We start from the raw sequence: 16,515 nt of genomic DNA on the forward strand, positions 1-16,515 counted from the left end.
TGCACCTGGAATACAGTACATGCTCTGTAAGTGTTGCCTATTATGATTTTTGAGCCGTAAGGGCTAGTCTTCCAAAGCATGAGAAAAGCTGTGTGTCGTGCTGCTTCTGTGCCTCAGCGTGGCTGATCCTCAGCCCTCCGCAGTGAGGTGGACCTGAAATGGAAAGGGGGAGCTTCTGCTCACTTCCAGGCAGGAGACAAAGGAGCTGTGGCCGTGAGGGTGGAATAAAGGGGCGCATTTGTGGGATATGGGAGGAATCATGGTGGTTACATATGCATCTGAGGTTAAGGGAGGATCCAGAGCTGGCTTCCAGGTGACTGAGATACGGGATCTGTGGGTGGTGATGCCATAGTAAGACAGGTGACAACGTAGAAAGAGGTTCATTTGGTAAGGTCAGCTTGAGCAGGCAGTAGAATAATGGGATAGTAAGTGGAAATGCCTAAAAGTGTTGTAATTGCCACTTTGGAACTTGGGTGAGTGGTCCGAATAGAGCGATAGACTTAGGAGTCACCAACGTGTGCAGTGAACATCACGAGAACCAGTAAGATCCTTCAGGCAACTTGCAGCCAAATGGCCAATGTCTAGACCAGGGCCAGATAGTAAATGTTTTAGGCTATGCCAGCCCTATGATCCCTGTTGCAAATACTTAAATCTGACATTTTAGCTTAAAAGCCAACATAAACAACACATAAATGATGAGTATGCCTGTGTTTCAATAAAACTTTATTTACAAAAACCTGTGGTCCACTCTTGCTCCAGGCCATTATGTTACACATAGTAGTTATATAATAAATATTTGTTGCATTAATCTACTAGCTTCAGAAATAGTCTGAAGTCCAGATTTTTTAAAAATAATTTAATTAAATTTCTAGGAACTCGAACTTTTGTTAGTGACACACCAAGACACTCATGAAAACTAGGAGAGAGGGCATTTGACTTTGTGCTGCTGTACATAAAGGAAGCTATCATCAATTAGAGATCTGTCACTGAGTTGCAAAATATGCAGCTGGAAATCTTTTCTGAACTAAGTCCTAGGCTCTCAGCTAAGTATGGTAAGTCAGACTGGTGAATTATAGGTGATGAGAGAACTGTTGGATGTTAAATCCCCTGAGGACAGGGGATGGTGGGTTGGATGTTAAACCCCTTGAGGCCTCAGCTTATGAAGAGCACTCTGAGAGCCCTCAGGGATCCTGGATGGCACTCTCTCGTCAGATCCAGGAAATCGACTGCAAATGTGTTAAATAATTTAGAAACTGCCCACAAGTATTCGTAGCTTCCATTGCAAGGAAGCAGCAATAGAAGGAAATCAAAGAGAAGATCAAGAATCGATGTTTTGTGAGGGAGTAGGTAGGCATTCTGTACTCAAGGAAGTAGCAGTCATAGAAAACAGAGAGAGAGAGAGAGAGAGAGAGAGAGACCCTGATCCTTCCATCCAGAGAGTAGGGATTCATCATAGCTTGCAAACAGTAGTTAAGATGGCCAACATAAGGGCTGAGGGTTTCAGCTACTAAATGATTGCTGAGCTGTCCTGAGGATGCGCCCCTTCCTTCCTGTCTTATACTTTTGGCTGGTGAATCAAACCCCTGAAGTCTGTCTCTTGCTTTTGAACAGGGGTCCTCAAACTTTTTAAACAGGGGGCCAGTTCACTGTCCCTCAGACCGTTGGAGGGCTGGACTATAGTTTAAAAAAAAAACTATGAACAAACTCCTATGCGCACTGCGGGCCCGGGACGAGTCGGCTGCTAAGCAGGACAGGCAGCGTCACCTGGTGGGCCGGATAAATGTCCTCAGCGGGCCGCATGTGGCCCGCGGGCTGTAGTTTGAGGACGCCTGCTTTTGAAGAATGGAGCTGCACAGTTTAATACCTTGGACACCTTCTTGGGGTTCTTAGATGTCAAGGAAAGGGAGAAAATCTAGAGAAGAGGTTCATATTTGACCACAGGTTATAAATGTTTTTCTGCCTGTTTTCAAAAAGAGTGTGTGAGAGTGTGAAGAAGCCCCATAGTTCCTGGGTGGTCTCTGTGACTCTGGGATACAGAATGTTGTCCGGGGCTACAGTGATCGCAGCAGCTATGTGTCAACTTTGATATATATGTGCCTGTATATACATGCATGTACACACATACATACATGTATATATGCATGTACACACACATGCATGTGTGCATATACATACAGGTATGACTTGACTATCTTGCTAGCCCAAATGCCTAAGCTTTGTGTCTAGTGTATGGCTGGTTCCGATTTTGTTAAGTTGCTACTGATGAAAACAATCCAGTGTAGAGTAGGAAATCAAGGCCTGTTTGGTTGAATGGTGTGGTAGTTGGAATTATTGGTCCCAAGTTTTTATTCTCCTGTAGCAGATATCCATGCCTTTTCCGTGGCCTCATGATAGACAGAGTGCCACTCCCCTTTTCTGGACTTTGAGGTTGTCCTTATAGCTTTTTGGCCACTGGAATATTTCAGAGAATGTGATTCAGGAGAGGCTGTAAATGTCTTGTGTAACTGACTTTACCTTCTTGAGCTTCTTTCATTATCATAAAAAAGACATGCCCTAGAGGTTGGTCCCAGAGAGTGAGAACTATGTGAAGCAGACTGAAAATGAACCCGTGGCCTGGAGTCAAGTCTCGTTGAGTCCAGCCTAGATCAGCAAAACTCTAATCTAGCCCGGCTAGTGTGGCTCAGTGGTTGAGCATCAACCCATGAACCAATAGGTCCCCGGTTTGATTCCTGGGCAGGGCATATGCCTGGGTTGCGGGCTCAAACCCCAGGAAGGGGCATTCAGGAGGCAGCCAACTGATGTCTCTTTCTCATCAATGCTTTTATGTCTCTCTTCCTCTCACTTCCTCTCTAAAATCAATAAAAACATTTAAACAGCCCTCTTATCTCCTAAGTTACATGGTGGTCTGTTAAACAGGGAAAGCCGAGTTACACGTGCTTAAAGTAAGAGGAAAAGAACGGATTACTACCATCCAGTTTTCACGGCCCAGCTTTAAGGACTAGCCATGTAAACATAAAACAATAGCAAGCAGTACATCATAGGGAAAATGTAAAGGGTGGCATTGCTGAAATATGGGGGTTGGGGTGATGATGAAAAATAAATTAAAAGTCATGTCGTATGAAGGGTGATAGCTAAGCTCCCCTGCTATCCTCCAACAGTCAGTGTGAAGAGGGCCCATTCCACACGTGGGCTCCTAGGATCTTCTCACTGGAGAGATTTCCAGAGCTGATCTGGCCCTGCATTTTGTCCCCTGCACAAATGATTTCTGTAGCATCCCTGATGGGAGCTGATCCCAATTTAGTCACTTACCTGCTGTGTGATCTTGGATAACTACAAAGACTGTGTGGGGGATTTTGAAACGAGACAGACTTCATCATCACCCAAACTCCTATATTTTACATCCCAGCACTGTGACCTTAAGAATTGACTCATCTTTGCTAGAAGATAGAGATGGTGAGAAAGTCCACCTTACAGAGCTGTTGGGAGAGTTAACTGGACAGCAAAATGGCTCCTCCAGCCCAGCGCCTGGCACCAAATGAAATGGCTGTCCCCTCCATCTTTGGAGCAGCACAGGGTGCACCGCCCTCTGCCAGGCGAAGCTCTTCTGATGATTCTGTGAAGAGGGAGGGGGAGAAATAAGCTGAGCTCCAACTGCGCCCCTTCCACGTGCAGTCTGGCTGCTGGGCCTGCTGGCCTGAATCAGCCATCGCCTTCCCAGTCACTTGATGGGGCATTTCCATTTTGTCAGCACATTTAAATGTCTCAGGAGTAAGGAAGTATGAGAGGCAGTTATTGATCATTTTATTGATTTAATCAGATAGTTTTGCACAAATTATGGCCCATAATATTCTGAGCTCCCAATAGTCTTCCACAAGCAGAGTGTCAGTGTAACTTAAGATGGAAACTCCCATCCTGATTTGCAGAGGTGGGTCAGTGTTAGCTAAGACAGATACAGAAAGTGTGCGTGTTTGGGGGGCATGGGGTGTTGAGAGAAAAGAGCAATTTCTAAGTGAGCTAGACTGTGATGGTGTGGGGAGAAGAGAAGGTGAGAAAGGGGGCAGGCAAGGAGCACCTGGAATAACATGAGGAGTTGGAACTTTGTAGGCATTGGGGAACCATTGGAAGTTTTTGGGCAAGGAAATGGCACGGTTAGAGCTTTGCTTCAGGAAGATGACGGGCAAGAAGGTGAGCATGGGTTGCTTTGGTAGGGACCGAACAATCAGAGATGGGAGAATACTGCGGTATCTGTTGCAATTGTCTGGATGAGAGGCAATGAAGGTTGTGCTTGGGTCGTGGAAAATAGAGAACGAACATGACACACGTGGCAGCGTGAGATCTACAGGAGTTATTGTCCAGCCAGGAAAGGCGAAGGGAAAGGGCGGGATGACTCAGGTTTTCCACCTGGGGAAAGTGGCTGAGTTTTCTAATTTTTCTAATTTAACGTGCAGGAGATGGAGCATATCTAGCATCATCAGGCTTTCCTCGTTTATTCTTAATGCACATATATGTGTCAGTACAGCTCCATGTATATATAGAACACTATTAAATAAACCAATAGTCTGATATCTCTCCCCGCCCCCCCCCCCCCCCCCCGACACACACACACTATTCCACTTCAGTCTTCATTCATTTTAAGTATATGTAGTTATGGGTCTTGTGAAATAAGGATATGAAGCTTTCTGTCTGCAACTCAAAAGTTACAGTTTTCATACTGACAGTGCAGGAATTGTATTTTAGGATTTTGAAAATATCTAAGCTAGCGCTACTACTCACAGTAGATGCAAATGACTTACGTGCCGATGCCTTTCACACATCGCCTCGCTTGTCCTCACCACAATCTGTGAGATGGACCCTTCCAACTCCGTCTTCCCTCCCTTCCCACAGTAAAGACTGGCCTCCCTTGCAGCAGAGGTGGCCACCTAACCGGGTCTGTACAACGGGAGTGTAAATGGCATCTGCTTAGAGGGCTCCAGGCGAGACACAGCTTCCTGGGAGAAGGAAGCCATGTAGGAGGAGTCTGAGCTGGCACTTCCGCTGTCCCCTCCTGTGTGGCGTGAACATGCTGGATGTGATGCTTAAAGCTGAGACAGCCACTTGCAACCACAGGAAGTGACACACAGGAAGATGAAAAGCCTTGGGATGTCAGAGCAGGAGACAGAAGGGGTATGGGACCGCCATGACATCGTTGAGCCACGGAGCTAGCCTTAGAACCACTACATCCAGGTTTCTTGATCAGTGAGACAATAAGTATCTGCCACCATTGGTTGGGTTTTCTGTTAGTTGCAGACAAATGTGCCCTGATGTTCAGTTACTTGCCTGGGGTCAAGCTAGGAAATAGTGGAGCTGGGATTCAAACCCAGATCTTTCTAACCCCAAAGCAATGCTATTAGCTTCTGTGCCTCCTGCCTTCCAACTCCCATACCGAGCAAGGTGAAGGGCTTATTTTGTTGGATGTGATGGATGCACCTCTTGTCCTTTCCATGGTCTCTGTCTCTCCCATCTTCCTCCATGGTTTGGATGTCTCCTAGGTGTCAGGCACCGAAGCAAACTTTAGGAGATAGTGAGATGATTATGATTCCATCTCTGTGCTCAAGTTGCTCAGGATATAGAGAAGGGGTTGGCAAACTATGGCCTGGAGGGCCAAATTTGGCCCACTGCCTGTATTTTACAATCTGCTAGCTAAGAATGGTTTTTATATTCCCAAGTGGTTGAAAGAAAATCAAAAGAAGAATATTTTGTGAACTGTAATAATTATTTCAAATTCAGGTTTCAGTGTTCATAGATACAGTTATATTAGAACACAGCCATGCCCATTTGTTTATGCATGGTGTCTGGCAGTTCTTGCACCACCGCTGCAGAGTTGAATAGTTGCAACAGCTGTCACATGGCCTGCAAAGCCCAAAGTGTTTGCTACCTGGCCCTTTACAAGAAAAGTTTACTGACCCCTGGTCTACCTGGGTGGGGTTTACAGAAGGATTAGGCAAATGAACAACTCATTCTAGGTAAGGGAAAGAAAAAGGATATCTATGCTTCAGATACTTGGAAAACATTCCCCAAAGTAATATGAGTCTCATCTCTAGAATTTTCCCCTTTAAAGGAAGATTCTGTAGGAGAAGGTGGGGGTGCCGGTGGACCGGGATGTTTGCCAGATGTATTTATCTTTGTGTAACGAATGCCTTTTGTAACTTGTCGTTCCTTAGATACAGAATTGTGGGCTTTAATAGGTTTGAACTCCACCCAAACGGAGAGAACAGACCATGAATGCTTTTAATGCACACGGTAAGATTACCACGCTGACAAAGTGGATTGGCCTCTGAGTGAAGGCCCGCAGAGCCTCCCACGTAGTGGCTTTCCCCTGAACCTCTTGGGTGCTAGCGACGCCTGTGAGCCCACGAGCCACTCCTCTCAAATCCTGGTTCCTCTCGAAAGCAGATCCCACTGTCCTTGGGGACAACGCACACCTCGTACGCATCCCTGGGTTGGTGGAAGAAGACAGCTCCATGCACCCACTGGAAAAATAAACAGAACTGGTTGACTTTCTTTCCTCTTTTGCCCCCAAAAGAAAGCGCCAGGAAGTCTCCTGCAATAATAATGATGTTTGTCAGTAGCACAGCAGGACACAACTTAGCATGATCCTGTCCATTTTGACTCTGACTCTTAAAATAACCTTGACCCAAATAATTTGGTCATAATGAAAAAGGAAAATGCAGTTCTGATGTGCCAACAAAAGAGACTTTTGAGATCAATGAATTCAGACCCTTTATTTTTCAGATGAGAAAACTGAAGCTTAGTGAGAAAAGCATCTCATCGATGGCAGAGCCAGGCCTGTGCTTTTCAGTTATGATAATAGTGAGGGCCAAGGCTCTCTGGCACCTTTGTCAGTCACACATGTGCAGTCTCCAGGTGGGGTGGCCGTATAATTTGTTATCCAAACTGAAATCCTTTGGCTCAACAGGCATAAAGCAAAGCTGTTCACCAAGACCTATGTCACCCTCTTTGTAGGTAAGGAAGGTATACGATAGGTCATGGAGACCTTTGGACTCATTCTCATCACCGGGTGTGTCTCTAAACTTCTATTTCATGATTGTATCTCTAGCCTGTGGATCTTATAGCCTTTGCATTTGATGAGGGCCATACCCCAGAACAGCTTCTTAGTAGAGACCCAGTCCTAGTTTTTCCCACTGACCACTGGTTTTCTGCCACATCTGGAGCCTGGGCAATAGAGAAATCAGGAGCTGGAGCTGAGAGGAGAATCCTATACTGACACAACACACTCTCTCTCCAAGGTGTAAGGGGTCTTCTCTTTAGGTCCAGGGAGAATGTCTTCAAATGGGACTGGTAGTTGGTTCTAGACAAGGGAGCTTGAGATATCCAGAAGAGGGAAGAGAATGAAGACTTTTTTTTGGTATTGTTTATGTGTTGTTATTAGAAGAGAATAACAGTGTTTATTGATTTTCAGTGGTGGCCTCATCTCTGAGCTATGTGGGGAAACTAAGAAAAATGATGGGGAAGGAAGAGAAAATATAACTATCCTATTATTGCTTATAGTAAAGAATTAACTAAAGAAATAGAGAGCTGAGGGCATTAAAATAATGCTAAACTTATAAAGGCAACTATTAGAACAAACATACAGACTTTCCTAAATATCTGAGTACTACACACAAAACCCTAAAAACTACGTAATGAAAGACTTAAAAAGTGGAACTATTCAACAGCAAAATAGTACAAATAATATGATAGAACAAAGACCAAACATATTTGACCTGTTAATAGAGGTAAACTAATATATGGAAATCAATACTTTTATGTATGCAAGTAACAACTAATTAGAAGATATGGTGGGAGAAGCTACCTCATTAGAGTGGCCACACACACACACACACACACACACACACACTCACACACACACACACAAAGATATAATACCTAGGAATCTATATATATAAGTGACTGAATGACCGGTCGCTATGACACACACTGACCACCAAAGGGAAGATACACGAATTCGTGCACCGGGCCTCTAGTAAAATTAACAAAAATGTGCAATTCATATATGATAAAAGACACATTTTAAATCCTAAGGATTCAAAAGAAGACTTGAACAAATGGAATAATTTACTGTGTTCTGGGATATGAATTTATCATAATAAAATGCCGATTCTTTCTAATTTAATTTATACATATAATATGATCACGATAAGATATACCAGGTTTTGGTTTTAATCAGATGAGCTTATTCCAAAGTTCACTTGAAAAAATAAATAAACTAAAATAGTAAGAAAAATACAAAGAGAAATGTCTAGCCTTCCTATATATAAAAACATATTATAAAGCCTCAATAATTAAAGCCTGGGAGTTGTGGTGGGTGAAACATACCCTTGAAACAAAGCAGAAAATCCAGAAATAGATACAAATAGTGTGGCAATTCAGAATATGATAAAGAAGATACCTCAAATTCCAGGGGAAGGATTGGACAATTCAGTAAATGATCTAATAATTGGATAACTGTTTGAAAAATTTTCAAAGGTATCAAAGGTTTAAATTCTAAACATAAAACCATAAAAGTACACAAAGAGAACATGGAAGAATTCCTTTGTAACACTGGAGTGTAAGAGTCCTAACTCTGACTCAAAATCTAGAAGCCATAAAAGAAAAAGTTGGTTTAAAAAAGATTGACATATTCAATTTTATTAAAAACTCAGACTCTGTGTAAGGGAAAAATAAAGAAACAGAAGATCTTTATAATAAAACTAGGGTCCTAGTGCATGAATTTGTGTAACTTTAAAGGAACTGTGGGCCACGAGGCTGCAGTGGGCACAGGGGCGGGTCTCGGCCCATCCTCCATGCCCCCACCCATCCCCCTCCCACCTCAGTTCCTGGTCCCCTGTCTGCTGGCAGCTCCACTCCCACCACCACACACTGACAGTGTGGAGCGATTGGGGCCGGGCCGGATGCCGGCAGTGGGTGTGAGCAGGGCCGTTGCCAGCGTGGGTGCAAGTGGGGCCGTCGTCAGCATTGGGTGCGAGAGGTGGCTTCCATCCCCAGTTGCCCCTCAGGAACAGGGGGAGGTAGAGAAGCCCTGAGGGGCGATCGGGGCCAGCAGCCGCCACTCACACCCGCTGACGCTGCCTAGTAATCGGGGCTGGCACCCGGCGCCAGCAGCAGGTACAAGCGGTGGCTCAGGTGCCAGCAGTGGGTGCAAGCAGGGCCAGCGCCAGCAGCGGGTGCGAGCTCCTGGCAGGACTGCGGTGCGCCGGAGGAAAGAATTTTCAGTAACCACCAGAGGCTCGCCCTGATGACAGCGACCAGCACCCCACCTTGGTCTGGCGCTCCCACTCACCTGCTCCACCATCCCGCTCACCTGCTCCACCATCCGCCATGGCCAATGCCTGCCATGTTCTACGCTCTGCCGCCTGCTGCCGACGCCCACCATGTTCCGCGCTCACCCCCTGGTGGTCAGCACACATCATAGCGATTGGTTGTTCGGTTGTTCGGCTGTTCTGCCGTTCAGACTATTTGCATATTAGGGTTTTATATGCTAGTATATAGATATCCAGAATACATAAAGAACTATCAAATTAAAAAATAGACAAGCAACAGAATACGAAAATGTGCAACAGACTTGAACAGGCACATCACGAGACAGGATACCCAGATGGCCGTTAAACACATGACCAGGTGCTCAGTGTCACTAGCCATCAGGAAAGGGCAATTAAAAATCCGAGATACCATTCCACACCCATCAACACGACTGAACTAAAAAAAAAATACTTGCAAAATCAGGGGCTGGTGAGGATGCAGAGCAAGTGGAACTGTCACACACTTCTGGTTCCAGTACCAATGAAAACCATCGCTTTGGATAGTAATTTGTGGATATCTGTTAGAGCTGAACATTCACTATGTGGCCCAGCATTCATCTCCTACTTGTATATTCAACAGACATGTATATACATGTGATCAGTTATTTGCATTAGTCTCAAACTGAGAACAGCCCACATGTCCATCAACAGTAGAATGGATACATAAATCAACAGTATTTTCATATAACAGGATACTATAGAACCATGAAAATGAGTAAGCTACTGATGTACAGAACAGAACAGTGTGGCTGAATTATACCAACATGGTGTGGAAAGAAGCCAGACCCAAAATAGCACATACTATGTGATTCTATTGATCAAAGTTCAAACGCGGTCGAATTTAGTCTATAATTTTAGAAGTCAGGCTAAAGGTTCCTTTTGGAAGAGGAGGTGGGAGTGAGTACGATGGAGTATCTGAGGGGCTGATATTACTTTATTGATGTAGGTGCTGGTAGTATAAGTGTGTTCACTTTGGAAAAATTCATGTATGACGTGCTATTCTTTAATGAAAATTTATTAAAACAAAAGAATTAAGGTTTAGACATTTCTTCCTTCTGTTGGATTTCACATGTCTCATCAGACATGTGAAAGGGCAGTGTGTTTTATTTTGAATTATGCACTAAGAACATACATCCAAATGACTTAGGTGCATAATTATTTTGAGTGTCTATAATGTAGAATGGATCATTAATAACATTTATGAAACAGTTGCAATTTTCCATCCATTTTTTTTTTAAGTTTAATTCTCCCACAAAAATAGTGTAGGCAGGCCAGATAGAATCTCAGTTTTATAGATGAGAAAATTAGGCTCCAAGAAGTTTGACGGACATACCCAAGGTTACCCAGCTAGAATGTGTATGTACCTTTTGAAAAATTACAGGCAACAGCTGTCGGTGTACAACTCACTGTATGTGTTTTCACTTTGCTCCGCGGTTCAGAAATCCCAGGCAGAGGAATTTAAGAGCTGAGATCCTTGGAGGCAGCTCCGCCCCTTTCCTGACACGGCCAGATTGCACCATCTTTCCATGTTGCAGTTGATAACCACTAATAGACTCTGGCTGGAACACGGCATTTATCTCCTTCTCGTTTGTACCACGCAAATGAAGTTAAAATAATGGCACTTTGTTGGCACGGAGGAAAGCCAGTTCCGAAGTGCCCCACTTTCCCCCTTCCGTGCAGTGTCGGAGTCGATGCAAAATAACAAATGCCCTGGCCCAGTTTGCGAACACAGCCTGGTCATGTAGTGAAGATTAGGACGCGGCCCTCCAGTGAGCGGTGCTCCATCACGGGGCCTCCCATCTTACGTGGACCCGCCCCCTCCCAAGCCCCTCGGCGAGCCGGTCCTGGAGTGACCGTCTATGAGGGTGAAGCAAGAGGGGGCTATGGAGCTGGTGAGTGGGTGAACCTTCCCTTTGAAACCCAAAAGGGAGAGGGAAGAAGGCTGGACCAGGAGTTGCAAGACCCTGGCTGAAGTCTCCACTCTCATGCCCACTCACCGTGGGAACCAGGACAAGCCACAGACCGCAGCATCATGCGGGGTCATAGGAAGAGCACTTCCATGCCAGACTTGGGTTTGAATTGCACCTGGGCATCTTCCCCGCGTCTGACGGTGGGCCAGTGCGTCGCTGTTTCTGGAACGCGTGTTCCTCATCTGTGAACCGAACGGGCTGTGTGGACGTGATTGAAGGAGTCACTTCCTGCTAGTTCATATTGTGGTCTCTAAGGATCCATGTCCGCATCTGTGAAGCGGGGAGCGGGAGTCCTGCCGGTTTATCGGGAGAGGCCAGGGGACCGGCTCACCGTAGGTGCCCGGGAGGTTCTCTTAGTATTAGATGCTTGAGAACTGCTCCCTAGATTCTCAGCAGCGTAACCATTAAGCATTAACCCCACTTTCTTTTATGGTCCCTCTGATAGGCTGCATTTTGTCGGAACCATTATCTTACATTAGCTGCCTTTTTAAGGTCTGTTCATTCCTCAGTGAAGTGGCAATTCAGATTCCTCACACAGAACCAGCAGAACAGCATTCCTCTGGCAACCGGAGGTGGGGAGAAGTGCTCTGGGCCAATTCTACTCACTCTCTCCTCTTCCGCTGCTCCACCCTCCCCGGTAGTGTGTCCTCGAGTCCCGTGGGAGACTGTAAGGAGATGAGCCCATCCTGTACACACACACACACACACACACACACACACACTCACAAGTCTGAGTCTGAGGTTTATGGCACTGTCCAGGGGTCCTCAAACTTTTTAAACAGGGGGCCAGTTCACTGTCCCTCAGACCGTTGAAGGGCCGGACTATAGTTTAAAAAAAAACTATGAACAAATTCCTATGCGCACTGCGGGCCCGGGACGAGTCGGCTGCTAAGCAGGACAGGCAGTGGCACCCGGCGGGCCGTATAAATGTCCTCGGCGGGCCGCATGTGGCCCGCAGGCCGTAGTTTGAGGACCCCTGGATTGTCCCTGGAGACAGGCAAGAACAAAGCCACGCCCTCTGGGGAGGGGCCAGGACTCCCTTGCAGGCCTGGCTAGAACACCCAGGGCAGTGGGAAGCAGAGATGCTGGCCTCAGTGGTCTCCCTCTGGGTTCGTCTGACTTCCAGCATGTCCCCACGCTTGCAGTCACTCTGGGAGGTAGGGGTGTTATAGGGTCTCTGCCCTTTGAAGATGACCAGAAGCAAGGTAGAGTCCTCCCTCTGAACTTGAGGGAACCCTCGGAGGGTCTGGCTGTCTCTAGCTCATCAGCGTGTAAGCTAAGCTTCCTGTGCCCTTTGAGAATGCAGCCAGCTGGCAACATCGGAGGAAAGTGGTAAACACATTAGACCTTTCTTTACCATCGGTGCGATGCTCAAGAGGACTGGGTCTCCGTCTGAAGGCCAGGGAGGCCTTGGTGCGAGGACCAAAGGCAGGCCTGGCCCCTGCTCTCTTTGCTGTTCCCTGCCTCCCTCCCAAGGTGGGCAGTAGTTACAGGCAGCTACTTCCTGAACCCAGCCCCAAACCCACTGGAATGACAGAGATGAGCCTTAGAAGAGCAGGTGTGAATTCACCCACCCTACTTTCTCTCTGGGCCAGCCCCCTTGGTCAGCTAGAGCAGTGGTTGGCAAACTCATTAGTCAACAGAGCCAAATATCAACAGTACAACGATTGAAATTTCTTTTGAGAGCCACATTTTTTAAACTTAAACTTCTTCTAACGCCACTTCTTCAAAATAGACTCCGCCCAGGCCGTGGTATTTTGTGGAAGAGCCACACTCAAGGGGTTAAAGAGCCACATGTGGCTCGCGAGCCGCAGTTTGCCGACCACGGAGCTAGAGTAATCACTTGACTCCCAGGAGGATCCAGGTGTAAGGAACCCAGAGGCAGGCTTGGCGTCTCCTTTCCCCCACGTGGCACGTGGTGACTTCATGGCAGTAAAATTTATTGTGGGTAATGGAGTGCCACGCTCCTCATTTGCTAATGGGTGAGTTCACATGTGGGGAAAGGTTTATGAAGTAAGCCAGGCATACACCCCTGGGAGAAGATGACTGTGAGTGAAAACAGTTGGAAAGGAAAGGAAAGGAAAGGAAATTTAAATGCATCTTTAAAGTTCTCGAAATTGGTTTAAATGCGTGATTTTTAAAAGGCTGGGGGGATTCTTTTCAACAAATGACTCATCAAGTTTTTTGTTTTATTTGTTTTGTTTTCTTCTACAAGAAATCAACGACTCTGCTCGGCTGCCGTGTAAAGAAGTTACCGATGGGTGTTTGGAGGTGGAAAAAAAAAAGCTAAGGGAACAGGACCCGGTGTGGTAGCGTCCTGCAGCGGGTTCCGACCTGAGCTGGAAGGCCTTGGGAGGACCTTTGGTGAGTTTCGTTCTGCCAATGGGGATGTTAAGGCCCAGAGAAGGCAAGAGACCTTTCCAAGGTCACACAGCTTGTAGATGGTACGTCTGGGAGCCAGGCTTCCTCGTTGCTCTCTCTATGGAATGGGAATAAGAATGCCGGCCTCACAGGAGTGTGGGGGGAGGACACCAGGGACCAGGAGGGGAAGTGCTTTGGGAAGTATACACAGTTAATACTTGGAAGGGTTGTGATGGGGGAAGGATTGGCTCCGAACCTCTGTGGTGGTTCATTTTGGTGAGGGGCCCACCCTTCAGCCTTTTCACCAGTTCTGCAGCCAGGACCACAGCTGGCTGAGATCCCCAGGAAATCCTCTTCCCCTCTCCTTCCTGCCCCCTCTGCCCCCCCCCCCCCCCCCGCCCCCCAGCTCCCCTCCCAGGGCCCTGAGCTGAGGAGATGCACACGCAGCCACAGCCCTGACATTTTCTTCCAGACAGTGACAGCTGGTGGGACTTTTAACTAAAGGGATAAAGAGCACGAAGGCATAAAAAAAAAAAAAGAACTGTTAAAAAGTGGCTTAAAAATGTGTGTGCCATCTGTTTGGCCACCACGGCTTTTAGAGTGTGTGTGGGGAGAGAGACCTTCCCCTCTCCCACTCCTGGGTCTCACCGTGGTCAGGGCCCACCATGAGCAGATTGATCAAGTCTGCAAGTTTTATTTTTCATGTCTCCCAGCCTTCCTCTCTGCCCCTTTCTCTTCCTGACGTATGCCCTCATCTTAGCTTCCCGAAAAGACATTTTCTTAAGGTCCCCCATTGCTAATGAAGTCCCCCATCTGCAAAGTCCCTCCCGCACACTTGGCTCAAAAGGCAGGTTTGGGATTTGGGCCTTGGCTGTCTGTATGTGGTCCTAGTGTAGCGATAACGGACTTGAAAAGACAGCTAGCTACTATTTAAGCTCTTGGCCACCAAGCAATATCACAGTCTTGACATCTCTTCAGGTTTTTCTTCATGTCCTAAAGCTTCATACTTTTCAATTCTGCTGATATTTCTTCTTAAGTTTGTCTGAGGAATGTTTCAGGTTCTTTTTTTCTTTTTATGTGAGTAAGGTTAAAAAATGCATATTCTAATGAGTGACCACTGTGGACTATGACAGTTCTTAATTTGCATGTTGATCTTGTATCTGTCCCCATGATGAATTCAGATTTGTTTATAATATCCTCCTGGTTTCGGTGGGCCTTCTTGGTACGATGGTTCTGTTGACTGCAAATACTAAGTGTTTGTGTCTCTTTCTGTTCAGTGTTACATTTCCCATTTTCTTCTCGTGTCCTTCTCCCTGGGTGAGCCGTATGCCCTGGCCGGTGTGGCTTAGATGGTTGAGCATCAGCCCATGCACCAGAAGGTGGCTGGTCAGGACACAGGCCAGGGTTGCAGACTCGATCCCCAGTAGGGGGCGTGCAGGAGGCAGCCCATTAATGTTTCTCACATTGATGTTTCTCTCTCCCTTCCTCTCTTTCTAAAATCAATTTAAAACACTTAAAAAAAAAAAAAAAAAGAGTGGCAACAATTATAGGCAGCCCTGCCTTGGTCCTGACCGTAATGGGGTTGTTTCTGATAATTTACTATTAACCAGGATGTGTGCTGTGTGTCCACAGTAGAAAACAGTATCAAATTTTATTTTTTTTTAAAAGGCAGAAATGGGTAATACATTTTATTAAATGTTGGCATCCATTGAGATGATTTCATTCCAGTCAAAGACATGGAAGGTGCTCTCCTGTGGAGCCGTTCTTATATTCCTGCTCATAACGCACTCCTGGTTTTGAGTTTCTAATACTTTGTTCAGAGCTTTTGTGTCTGCTCATAAATGATATCGACTCATGGTTTTTTCCCTTTTGTCTGTGTTTTCCTGTTCCGGTGTTGGGATTGGGTTGTTCCAGCCACATAGAATGAGCTGGGTAGTTTCTGTCTTCTTCTTCACCCTAGAAAAGGGTGTTGCATGGGATTCTGGATTTCTCAAATGTGTTGTAGAACATTCAACACTGTAAACGTTCTCACCTTAGTGAACTGGAGGAGGGCAGAGCTTTAATTACTGTCTCCATTTCTTCTATCATTATTGGTCTTCCATGATTTTTTTTGAGCTAATTATTGCGACTTATTGCTTTCCAGAAAATTACCCCATTCCTCCCAATTTTCAAATGCTTTGGTATAAATTTGCACATATTTTCTCTTTAATTTGAAATATGCTTTGTCTATGGTCTCTTTTCTCATTCTTAATGTTGTATTTTCCTGTCATTCTTTCCCACCCTACCCCCAGTCTCTCAGTCTTGCCATAAGCTATTCTAGTTTATTGGTGTTTTCAGAGAACCAGCTTTTAACTAATCAACACTATGGATGCATTTATTTTCTAGCTCATTACTTTTTGTATTTGGTCTTTATTAATACCTTTCTCAAATTTCATTGTGTTATTTTGTTTTTCTTTTTCCAACTTCTTGAGTTGAAAAGCTTGGTTACTTTGTTTTCAACTTTTTCTCATTTCTGAGAACTTTATTGGAGACTAAATTTTCCTGAGTTAGGAATATACCTTAGGTTTTTGATACATGGCCTCTCCTTGCCATACATTTTTAAATAGTGATATTAATTTCTCCTTGTTAACCTAAGAATTATTTAAAAGGAACTTAACATTTTCAGATGCGTAGAAGTGTTGCCTATTTCTGTGTTATTAATTTCTAATTTATCGCATTTTGGCTAAAAGGTAACCTGTTTGACTTCTATCTTATGGGATTTGTTGAGATTTCCTATATGACTTAATATATGAATTGCTTTTTTGTACGTTTCATGGGCGAGTAAA

At 45.4% G+C, this 16,515-nt stretch overlaps 1 protein-coding gene across 6 annotated transcripts in view; it reads left to right on the plus strand.

The window, feature by feature from the left end:
• CES5A (carboxylesterase 5A) overlaps positions 1-16,515 on the plus strand; it is a 168,217-nt gene that overhangs the window by 101,517 nt on the left and 50,185 nt on the right. For all 6 annotated transcript variants that reach the window (XM_080643733.1, XM_080643732.1, XM_080643735.1 and 3 more), the window contains one exon: positions 13,545-13,693. The gene's annotated coding sequence lies outside the window, so the exon portion shown is untranslated. The remainder of the gene's footprint in view (positions 1-13,544; positions 13,694-16,515) is intronic.

Source organism: Plecotus auritus (genome assembly GCF_963455305.1).
Source record: "Plecotus auritus genome assembly, chromosome: 10".
Taxonomy (NCBI): Eukaryota; Metazoa; Chordata; class Mammalia; order Chiroptera; family Vespertilionidae; genus Plecotus; species Plecotus auritus.